Below are 12,174 nucleotides of genomic sequence, written 5' to 3' on the forward strand. Positions count from 1 at the left end.
ATAACTGAGAATTGTTTAAAGTTGGGAAAGGTTTTTATATTATATATGAAGTTAAAGGTTGGAATTTTGATTTATAATGAGTTGATTTGTGGAGAGTATTTCTGATTTGAGTAGGGGCTAATTAAAAGTGATATATATAAAGGTATAGGGGATTAACGGTCCTGAAGGGTAATGTTAAATTGAATTGATTAATATTTCCTGTTAACCTGATTGCAGTAAAGGTGTCTAATTGAATAAATGAAATTTTCTTACAAATTGAGACACGAACTCTGAAGGTTTTTGTGAGCCAGTTCATTGGCTGGTAGTTGTTGGTGTATTATATAGACTGTTCAGAAGAAGAGTTGGAAGAATCTATGTGAAGTGAATACCACGACCTATCCAAGTCCCTGTAAAGAACACGAAGAGACACCATTGCATAATGAATAATAATGTGTATTAGAATAGGATATCTGATGATAAAACATTGGAGTTTGAACAAGATATTTACACATATAAAGGTTAATGAAATAACAAGTCACTATTATTAGTTTCTGTATGATATGTAAATAAACATTGTTTTATTTTACATTCATGTGTTGGAGTCTGTCATTCCGAAACTCAGCCAATCCTGTGGAGAAATACTTAAAATAATTAAGGTCCCCTTCGAGTCAGGTAATCTTCTGAGAACAAACAAGTCAGATGCTAAGTGGGAGGATTGGACTACGGGGATATACATATATAAAGAGGGGATATAAGTAATAAAAAAAATTAAAATATTAATACAAAAGGAAGATATACAAAAAAAATAACCCCATAAGTAATAAACGTTACCCCGCCCCCCACAATTGGCGATATGCCAGCCAGGAAAACTCCTCAATGGAAGGCTGTGTTTAGAAATGACAAAACAAAGATTCATTATAATCAGTTGCTGAAACTAAAATTCAGCTGGCGAGCCAGAAAGCGTAAGTTAGAATTATATATGTATTACTGAGTTGATTATTGTTGAATGAATTTAGATTGAACAAGTAAATAATGGTGGATTTTAGAGGCAAGTATTGATTTAGTGTTGAACTGGAAATTATTATTTATGTACAATTGAATTAATTAGTGAGACCGAACAGGGAAACTTCAAGGATAGATAGGTAAAACTTAAGGAGTTTTATAATTATTGGGTGTTGAACTTTTACTAATTGATTATTGACCAATCAGGTAAATGTTAATGATAGATTGAATTGGATTATCTAATATAGTTAAAGAATTGTAGAAAGATTAATCGGCAGACATATTGATTAGTTAAAGTTGATAGCTAGAGATTAATAGATATAAAATAAAAAAATGCCAAGAAAGGGTAGGAAACGCGGCGAGGACTGCGAAAATTTTGGGAGAAGCGAAATCGAAGGGTTAGCTAAACATTTAAATAGCATCGAAAGAAAGATGGAGTGGATGATGGAAAGGCTCTCTTTAAGCAATGATGCTAGAGAAAATCAGCAACAAACGGAAGTGAAACAAAGATTGGGTACAGTTTCACGAACATACGAGGGGGGAGACAAGGATAGCGGTCGTAAATGGTGTTATAAGTGCCAGGACTCAGACCATTGGACCCGCTACTGCAAAGTGAAACAGGGTGCTAAAGAAAGCTGGGAAAGAGAAGAGTATTGGGAACGAGACAGGTACCCACACGTAAAAAACCCCAGAAACATGGACAAGCACAGGGAGGAAAGGCATTGCGCAAAACAAGGGGGGTATCGGAATGAACAAGAGCGCATCAACAATGCCGTAGTCAAGAGACATGGATCTTTTAGACATGCCCGCTGCGGGAGGCCATCATTACACTCAAACACCGCCAAAGGAAAAACCATATCTTTAGGTGCGGTAAGTGATAATGGCAGTAGAAACGACCTATTATATGTGAGAGGCAGCTTAGGAGGGGTACCAGGTAAGTTTCTGGTGGACACAGGAGCCTCGAGGTCTATTTTAATGTGGGACTACCTCATTAAATACTGCAAAAGGCCGAGTAAGGGAGATATAAGATGTTGCCGCGATTTTCTTGTGGAGGGGGTAGGTGCTGGAGAAATTCACACCGATTACATTGTCAGAGACAAGGTAAGAATACAGGGGTGTGATAACTTGGTGGCCCATTCATATTTTGTGGCAAACAGAATAAACAGTCGTCGACACGACGCAATACTAGGCACGGACCTCCTAAGGAAGTTAAGAGCCAAGATAGATGTGAGAAATGGCCGCATTACCTTCGGCAGTAATACCCAGGCGAGTCCAAAGGTAGACAGGAGGCGAAAGGCAGGCGTCAGAGCCCAGTATGAGCCAGAGAAAGGGGAAACTCCAAAGGAAGCTAGTGGGGAAGAATTAGAAGGGTGTAAGGCAAGCACAGATAATAAAGTTCTGGTTACACAAAACAAATGGAAATTAAATAAGAACACCAAAACAAATAGGAATAATGAGGGAAGGTGCCAAGAGAAGGGGAGGGTGTTACACGTAGGAATTTTGGAAACGAGAGAAAGGGTCGGTTTACATTCGGGAGAGAAAACACATGAAGGGGGAGAGAATGGCTGTGATGAGAAGGATCGCAAATTAAATGGAGCAACAGAAATTAAAGGAATCGAAGGATTAGGAAATTACAGAACTGAAGCTTCCAGTGAGGAGAAGGCACACAAACTGAAGGAAATAAACAGGATGCAGCAAATGTATCTAGGAGCAGTATTCGACGAAAATATGGGATGGGAGTAGTTAATGAAGCTTAATATAAGTTTAAGTAATGTCTGGTATATAAGTGTAATTAGAAAATATAAAAAGGCAATTAGAGGAGATTGGCTGTCGATTAAGTGGATCTGGGATAAAGGAAAATCCGTCTGAGGACAGAAAGAAAGAAAAAAATTTACATATGGAATATAAATTTTTTAGGGGAAGAGGAATGCTATGTAAGGACCCGTCCTTACATTAATTAATAAAATTTGTTAAATATTATGTGAATTTAACTGTGATACGAATAGTGGTTTTCTGATAAAAACAACATGGGTTAAGAAGCTCTGGAATTCAAAAATACCTTCCAGTCACTCCCTGTTTAGTTGTAGTTTGTTTGTATGGAAATTCTTTGACGAGTCAGTAAAAGTAAATAACCGTGACAAATCCCCATTAAGACAGAGGCAGATGCACCATAGTAAGGGCCAAGAGCACTTAAGTTGGCTCTCTTAGAAATTTCACGGTGAAACGCCATTAGAGGTGGGCGACGTCACCAGGTGTGCGCGCGTGAGGTCACGGGAAGAGCTGTGACGTTTCTCAGTTAACCTGAACTTCCGCCTCTCGTTCTAGATGGTTCTCGTATATTCTAGGCCACGGAAGTTGGGAAGAAGACCCGCCCACGGAAGATGAGAGAAGACAAATGAGAGCACAGGAAAAGGGATGCGCAGATCTCCTATTGGCCAGGAAGAAAGTGGAGGGAATTTTGAGAGGGAGATTAGGAAGAAGTTTTCGTGGCATTCAGGGAGAAGCTTTCGTGGGATTCGGAAGAAGTTTCGTGGGATTCGGAAGAAGTTTTCGGAGGAGTCGGAAGAAGTTCTCGAAGCGGTCTGGAGAATGATTTGAATGAGTTGGAGAACGATACAAAGCAGAGCAGTAGTCTAATTTGGGTGATAGCTGCAGCCCTGAGGTAGATGGAAGCAATGATAGAAATTCTGCGTATCCCGACAGCCCGTAGGAATGTTCACCTGTAAGCATGGAAGCCGTAGCAAGGAAGAATCACATCCTGAAAATTATGTAGGCAAAGCCAGTCGAATGAGTGGTCGAACCATTGACCTACTAGACAACTCCTCTATCCACGGAAGAAGAAATGCTGACCGGTAAAGAATATACGACCCTGATTGATTCCAGCCGTGCAGTATCCGGTAGGGAGACACCATAAATCACCGAGATCCCCAAATGAGCGCCCCCGCATTCCAGTACCTGAATGACCGATATGAAAGGAAGCCGAGCAGAGAGGAAAGTTCCAGGCCAAACATGTAAGTGCTATAGAGTTTACCGAAATAGGTGTACCTAATTTATTAAGGAGAGGACTTTAGGAGAAATAAATATATATAGTTAAGGAGGGAGATTTAAGCAATGAATATATGTATAAAAGTGTAATGTATTTAAGACGGACGTAGCCTATAATTTGAAGTGAAGCTCCTCATAATAATGCTTGATGGAAGGAGAGGGTTTAATAGATAACTGAGAATTGTTTAAAGTTGGGAAAGGTTTTTATATTATATATGAAGTTAAAGGTTGGAATTTTGATTTATAATGAGTTGATTTGTGGAGAGTATTTCTGATTTGAGTAGGGGCTAATTAAAAGTGATATATATAAAGGTATAGGGGATTAACGGTCCTGAAGGGTAATGTTAAATTGAATTGATTAATATTTCCTGTTAACCTGATTGCAGTAAAGGTGTCTAATTGAATAAATGAAATTTTCTTACAAATTGAGACACGAACTCTGAAGGTTTTTGTGAGCCAGTTCATTGGCTGGTAGTTGTTGGTGTATTATATAGACTGTTCAGAAGAAGAGTTGGAAGAATCTATGTGAAGTGAATACCACGACCTATCCAAGTCCCTGTAAAGAACACGAAGAGACACCATTGCATAATGAATAATAATGTGTATTAGAATAGGATATCTGATGATAAAACATTGGAGTTTGAACAAGATATTTACACATATAAAGGTTAATGAAATAACAAGTCACTATTATTAGTTTCTGTATGATATGTAAATAAACATTGTTTTATTTTACATTCATGTGTTGGAGTCTGTCATTCCGAAACTCAGCCAATCCTGTGGAGAAATACTTAAAATAATTAAGGTCCCCTTCGAGTCAGGTAATCTTCTGAGAACAAACAAGTCAGATGCTAAGTGGGAGGATTGGACTACGGGGATATACATATATAAAGAGGGGATATAAGTAATAAAAAAAATTAAAATATTAATACAAAAGGAAGATATACAAAAAAAATAACCCCATAAGTAATAAACGTTACCCCGCCCCCCACATAATCTTCTTAGTGTACGATTCTTTGCTGGACCTACCCGCTGTGCAATTGACTCTTCTGGCTGTGACGTCACCATCCTCTTGTCACTTCGTCGTACAGTAGTGTATCAGCAGTGTGAAGCGGGTTTGGTGACTGCCCGAAGGCTGTTGTCCGCACTAAAACGTGCATTGTCCGGATGAGGTACGCACGAATAGTGGGAATGCAGAGCTGAGTAGCATCAAGGTGAGACTGACCTTGTTCGTGAGCAGTCTGGTAGCCTCCTACAGGTGACAACTTCTGAAGGTAAGTGAGTGTTAATCTCGCAGGCAGGACAACTACTAATAATTATGATAAACTTTGCTTACCGACAGCTCGCCAATGAACTGAAAAACCATTGACGCTTGAAGGGACACGGATGGGTCCAGTGTGGTAGATGCAGAATTTTCTAAGTTTCAGAGAATTCTGATATGTAGAATTCCAAGTCAGTGAGAAAAGTTTTGAATAATTTCCCTGCTGAGACTGAATTACTTTTTATTTTACCTTTTCTTAAAATTGCTTGGGAGCATTTTCTTTGAAGTTCTGATATATTGCCTAAAACTGTTGCAACAGAAAACATCTATTCGGGTAAGACAAACAAATATTTCAAAGCAATATTGTCACTCTGTTTTGTTTTATCTATATGGGCGTGCGTGATGAGCGAGTCTAGAAGCAAAATTCTGTACTATGTTATTTATGTTTTAACTTTGAATATATCACTCTAAAAGAACGCATTCCTGTGAGAAAAGTGACCCAAGTCAAAAATTATACTTTTTGAGCTGTTAGCACGATCATAATGCAAAAAAGGAAGTACTTTTGCCATACAAAGTAGCATAAGTAGTGTTACAATTTTTTTAAGTATTTGAGCACTACTGCTGTTTTACTTGAAAGCTGAAAACGCAGAAGGGTAGACGAGAAAAAGGAACGCTTCTGATTTAAATCAGTGTACACTTTACCCTATTTTTTTTCTCTCTATTCTGATTTATGTTTGCATTGCACACGCGTGCCGAAATTATGCTAAAAATTATGGCTATTGCCCCATAAATTTTTCATTAAAGGCCCACACACAAAATTATGATGACCGTGTACATTCTTTTATCGAATAGGAAAATTCTGCTTTTTTGGGATTTTTGGATCGTCGCTTATAGAGCTGAAAATTAAATGTAATGCGCAGTCAAAATAGATATTTCTCGGACCCCAAGATATTTGTAGTGCAGTGCTTATTCAAAATTTATCAATAAAGAAAAAAAAAAAAATAGATGACTTAAAAATTATGGAGGGTAGTAAAAAAAAGAGAGATTTGAATCAAACTTTTGTAAAAATAAAATAAAACGTTTATTTAAACTCGGAATTTTAAACGTTGTTGCAAGAAATTGGCGAACAACGAAGCAACCAAATTAAACCACTTTAACCCTTCATTTAAATAAATGAAAATAAATCGGATCTTTTGAGCTTAGTAAAGTGAATTTACGTTCCAAAATGTTACTCTGATTTTTACAGTTCTGTTGTATTTTTAAATTACTGTATTTTAATTTTTTTTGTATTTTTTTATTTAATGATATTAAAATTAAATTCACTTTCTGCTGTATTTCACAGTGATATGCTTTTTTTGCATGTTTGCGTTCACAATTAAACATTTACATCATAATTTACTTTATGATGTTTATCATATGTGCATCTTTTTTAAAGCTGTCACAATTTAAAACATCACCTTAAATGACTCTTAAAGTAACACAATTGGAAATAAATCGAATTATTGCCCGCTTTGCTATTGCTATGGCCTATAAATAAATAATATCGTTTTTATCTTCACTTTGTACCAAATAATGAATCGTGAAATCAAGTTGCGTTTCTAAATTTGATGTTAAATATAAATTCATATTCTTAAAAATGGTTTATTGCAAAATGACAGATTTTGAATTGTTACTTTCTCGGAGAGTACTGCGCATTTCAAATTTAGCGATATGTGTTCCGTGTTGGATTAGTAATAATTTGGTTCATTGTAAATTTTTGCCACAGAGATTCAAAACTAGTGGTGAGCATGATTGAATGATTAGTAATCGAGAGATTTCAGTAATCGATTGATAAGGCCGCCGTAGCCTAGTGGTCAGGCGCGCAGGTGCATAAGTACACGTGCCTTGAGTGACCGGGGTTCAAGCCCGTGACTGCTGAATACGGTGCTGTTTCTTGTATTCTGTCTATCTTGTGAACTCGTTTGGTCGTCTCGGAGTATAAACAGAAAATTTATTTTATTTTATATACTCTTAGTCCAATGACAGCTGTCACACAACGAAATATGAATCAGCTCAATAGCAAAGATGCAGGTCTTAGTGAAGATAACTCTCCCAAACCTGCATTTAACACCACTAGGGGTAGCCACTCAAAGACTTCTCAAGTGGCCTTCTCCACAGTACCGACCCAAAATAATACCAAACCTAAAAGGTTAGAAGAGACAATCTATACTGGAAAGGGTGCATCAAGACATTTGCACAAAGTAGTCACTGGCCAAAAAGATGCTCAGAACATCCAAAATATCCCACCAGCAAGGCTTATAGGCAGCATCCACTCCCTGCCCAAGGCATCTCTCACCGATCAACAGTTTCACTCCAACCAGGATGATATATTCAACATATCAAAAAAAAAAAAAAAAAAATGGAACATGGAAGACAACAGGGCACTAGAGATGCCGCACAACTTTCGTCTAAGGGATTCATTCTTATTCACACAACACAGTTGTTCAGACTTGTGGGAAAATCTTTTTATCTCGACTTGAACCGACTACTAAACCAGGCAGAATTAAGGCCAGAAGTACACGGAATAAATATTGGCGTTAAACAGAGAAGAATCAGATACCCAACCTACGCCTCTTTCATCCTTACTTTACCCAGAGAAGATGAGCGTCGTGCAGGAACCAAGGCCATGACCCCACCCCCTGGAACCCTCGTCAAACCTTTCCTAGATCCTAGCCTTTCCTAACCAAAAAACCGCAATAAACCACCAACATCATCATCAAACGCAATAGCAATGAAAGCTACCACACTTCCAAACCAACAAAGCGCATGAGAAATCAGATAGCTTCACCGAGAACAAACTTATCATAGGAAACATAACTTTCAATCCAACTCTCAGCTGATTATAATGGCAATCCCCCAAAGCTCCAGACCTGTGATGTATATCCCTGTCACATTATAACGCAGAGAGAACCAGTGCGAACCTTAAAAAGAGACTTGATACCTGTACGAACTCCAGTTACTATGGCTACCATTATTTGAATTGTCTATCAAAATGCAAGGAGTATTTGTAACAATTTAGACACTGTCGAACAGCTTGTGCTGTTGAAAACCCTTGATATTATCTGCATTGCCGAAACGTGGCTTGAGAATGGGTGAGACTCCCTTGCCTGTTCTCCTCAGGCCGGATATCAGATGCTCTGTTCCTTTAGAGAGGATCGTAGAGGAGGGGTAGTCGCAGTACTCTACAATATCACAATCTTCTCATTGGCACATTCTGTGGTAACCCAATCCCTTGCATTTGAAGCTGCTATGGTGTCCCTGAGGCTCAACACCGACCTGATAGACATAGCAACAGTATACATTTCACTAGGCCCCAAGCAGTGACATCATTGAAGATGCCATCCACTGGCTGGTAAACCACCTCCACGCCTCCGCTAAGCACATTATTTGTGGTGATTTCAATCTTCCATCTACTCTCACACATCTCAGTGGGAAACTCATTAGCAGTATGGATTCACAGGGTATTAGTCTACTTAACTGCCGCCCCACGAGAGGATCTGATCGCTTAGATTTGATATTCTCTTCAGCACCATGCGACCTCGAAGACAGTCCTCACAATCTCATTCAATCCGATCATGAACTCCTTGTCATGCACTTAGCCGCACCTAACTTCGATATCCAAGGCTCCAAAAAAGATCACAGCACCTAAATTCATTGATCTACCACGATATCTCGAAGCCGCATCCTCGATACCTTGGGAGGCTCTCAATAATTGCGATCTCGAACTAGCTGTGGACATCATGACCAGATGGATTCGAACTATCGCAAGTTATCGTGCAACAAATACTGTCTGCATCACTCCCCGTTCGAGAGTTTGCTGGTAACTCAATTGAACAGCAGTTTTCAAGAAAAACAAAATCTGCATAACAGATGGAAAGAGTCAGGCGCTGTACAAGATCGCATTGCCTTCTCCAGAGCTCGGGCAGTGTTCAACCGCCAGAAATCATCTGCAATTAAAAAGCATTTAAATGCAACCGTACGAAAAGGCAAATCGTTTTATGACTCTCAGCATACAGGAATTCCTAAAACACTGGACCTTGAACTGTGGATGGACCACATTGCAGGGTTCTCAAACACTGTGGCGCCGATGTATTCAGGCAACTTACCAGTCAACAACGTTCCTACTGATATGTCCGCCACCGTCTGCATCACTAGGAAGCAGCTTATAACTGCTATAAATGGATTGCCGCCCACCATAATTGCAGGTCCTGGTCTCGTGCCGCAGTTTATGATCAAATGCCTCCGCACGTTTATCATCGATCTTCTACTATCAATTTTTAACCATGTCTTAACACAGCACTACTTTTCCCCTTCTCTGGAACAGATATGCTATGAGGCCATGTCCTAAATGCCAATCTGCAATCCTCATTAAACAGTTCAGGCCAATCTCTCATTCTTCTAGCCTCTTGAAACTCTTGGAGAAGACGTTACTCTCAACCATCACCAATCAAATCATGCCTCACAAACCCCCACATTCCCTTAAGATTCACAGTCACCAATTTAACATCCATAACCAGCACCGTTCTCAGAACACTAGAAGCTAAAGCACAGCTTGCCGTCACGTATGTCGAGCTGGAAGCTGCCTTTGACTCAATCAGCATCCCCTCGTTTGTTCACTTCCTAGAAAAGTACTTCTATATGAAAGGTGACATGAGGTTTATCACAACTCTACTTTCTGACAGAAGCATTCTTCTTACAGCGGATCAAGGCATAATCTCGAGAAAGATCACTGCGGGAGTTCCAGAAGACAGAGTCCTCTCCGGAGTATTATTTACTGGAGTTATTATTCTGTGTGCAACAGAGAGAAGACATACTCTGCTATGCCGATGATATTAAGCTATATACTCAGAATAACCCCGGCGAACATATCTCAAACATAAATAAAAAGATCAATAAAATGTTACACTACTTAGGATCCTATCTCTATCAATTTGAACTCCTGATTAACCCTACCAAATCAGCACAAATTGTTTTCTCTCTCAAGCACCAACCCACTGAAGTTCAAGCTTCTGTAGACTGTATTCCCTTTCCGTGTAATATCTTAATTACACGCAGTGAAATGTTCTCCCCTATTCTGTTCTTTGTTTAAGGACGGGATAGCGTTTCTAGAAATAAAACTTGAAATTGCTTATTAAGAAACTGTGTGACCAAGTTCGGTGCATTTTAGGCAATTCGCATACATATGCGAATAACTGTCTTCACTTTGTCTGTCTATTCGTCCTCCGTCTGTCTGCATGTAATAACTCCACCCTCAATGGACAGATTTTCATAAAATTTTATATTTGGGCCTTTTATAAAGATTTGTCGAACCATCCCAAATTTCATTAAAAATTGGAAAATATAGAAATCCAACAACTATTTCTTTTTTTGATACATAGCCTATATATCACGTACATATCACTTACAGTATATTGTAGCTGAAGCATTGTTTGTTGCCGTGCGCTGATTGGAGGAATGATGGTCAGAAATGAAATGTTCTTGGTTCGCGCATAAAACTCGTTGCAGTTTGAGAAAGTTGTTTTTGTTATCAGTTTACTAAATACATGAATCTGTTTGCTTATTATATTAATCACTGCAGAAACGTTAAATACGTGTTATACTTCGATTGTTACTAAAATCTAAGAAGAAATAACAAACTGCATTACGAAAGCATTGACAGTATAATACGATTGTTTAATTTATTTCATCACGGAACTTTAAATACAGAACATTTCACGCACTATGATTACAAAATATTACTTTGTGGGTATGTGTACTGAAGTAACAAGAATTACTTTTATATAAGTTAATAAAATAGGAACTAATTGGTAACAATATTATTTATTTACATTTGACTTCTTTTAATCCAAGAAAAATAAAATTTTCAACAAATTTAAGAAATAAAAATCGGAAGCTCCGGAAATGTTACTCAATGCGTACTTTAATTAACTAGGTCTCGGCGAGTTATCCCTGGTTATGCATTTTGTTTTTTATATATTTCATGTTAATGTTACCCCAGAACAAATTCAGCCCATGTATGTTATGTCTGTAAATTGTTTGTGTTCTCTGATAGGTTTGCCTGTTTTGCTGGACGAAAAAATCTTGCTATCTTCGCTTGAGACCGAGTAACGCAGCCACGGTGTGAAAAAGCCCATAAAAGCGCGTCATTGAGGATTCGAACTCAGATCTTTTTCTTACGGTGCGGGGTGGACGGTGATTATAGCCATTGTGCTACCCACGAAAATACTCTGGTTTTGTGTATGCATTACCGCAATGGATTTTACTCATAATGTACATTGTGCATAAGAATAAGCTTTCTTTCTCGTTTTACGCAGCTGAAAAAAAAAGTGAATTTAGAGCGGATGGTAACAATCGTCAGATTGTTATCATCCGTTGCACGGCTGTATAGTTTAGTTACATCATTTGCTGTACGTTTTATTCCTCTGATTTCGATATCAGTTGTGAGCATTAATTTTTTTTCTTTTTGATAAAAGACAATTGAAATGTAATTGAACCTTAAATTTACATATACATTTACTGAATTATTATTCCCGAAATAGATATTATTGAAGCATATAGGGGACTGCATTTACAGAAGTTTAGGATAGAAATACAAACTAATACTTGTACTAGCATACCTTGTATTGAATTTGTTTCCTTCAGTTTGATTATTTTTCTTTCTTTTCTGGTCTTGTTCAGAGGGCGTTGTTATCCAACATGCCGCTCTGCTGACCACATTTCCTCATTGCTGTTGCGGTGGATTCACGGTTTAGTAGGTATTAGTTTCTTTCCTTTTGTTGTATAGAAAAAGGATACAGCTATTCAAATCAGTCCCTTTATACATTTGTCTGGTTTTCGAAATGCAGTCA

The 12,174-nt window shown here is 38.2% G+C and overlaps 1 protein-coding gene across 3 annotated transcripts in view; it reads left to right on the forward strand.

The window, feature by feature from the left end:
• The first annotated feature begins 5,143 nt into the window (after positions 1 to 5,143).
• The window catches only part of LOC150087109 (protein O-linked-mannose beta-1,2-N-acetylglucosaminyltransferase 1-like), a 637,681-nt gene continuing 630,650 nt past the window's right edge, over positions 5,144 to 12,174 (forward strand). For all 3 annotated transcript variants that reach the window (XM_090372960.1, XM_090372959.1, XM_090372965.1), the window contains exon 1: positions 5,144 to 5,300. The gene's annotated coding sequence lies outside the window, so the exon portion shown is untranslated. The remainder of the gene's footprint in view (positions 5,301 to 12,174) is intronic.

This window comes from Mastigoproctus giganteus, chromosome 4 (genome assembly GCF_048544385.1).
Source record: "Mastigoproctus giganteus isolate SK-2022 chromosome 4, ASM4854438v1, whole genome shotgun sequence".
In the NCBI taxonomy this organism is placed as follows: Eukaryota; Metazoa; Arthropoda; class Arachnida; order Uropygi; family Thelyphonidae; genus Mastigoproctus; species Mastigoproctus giganteus.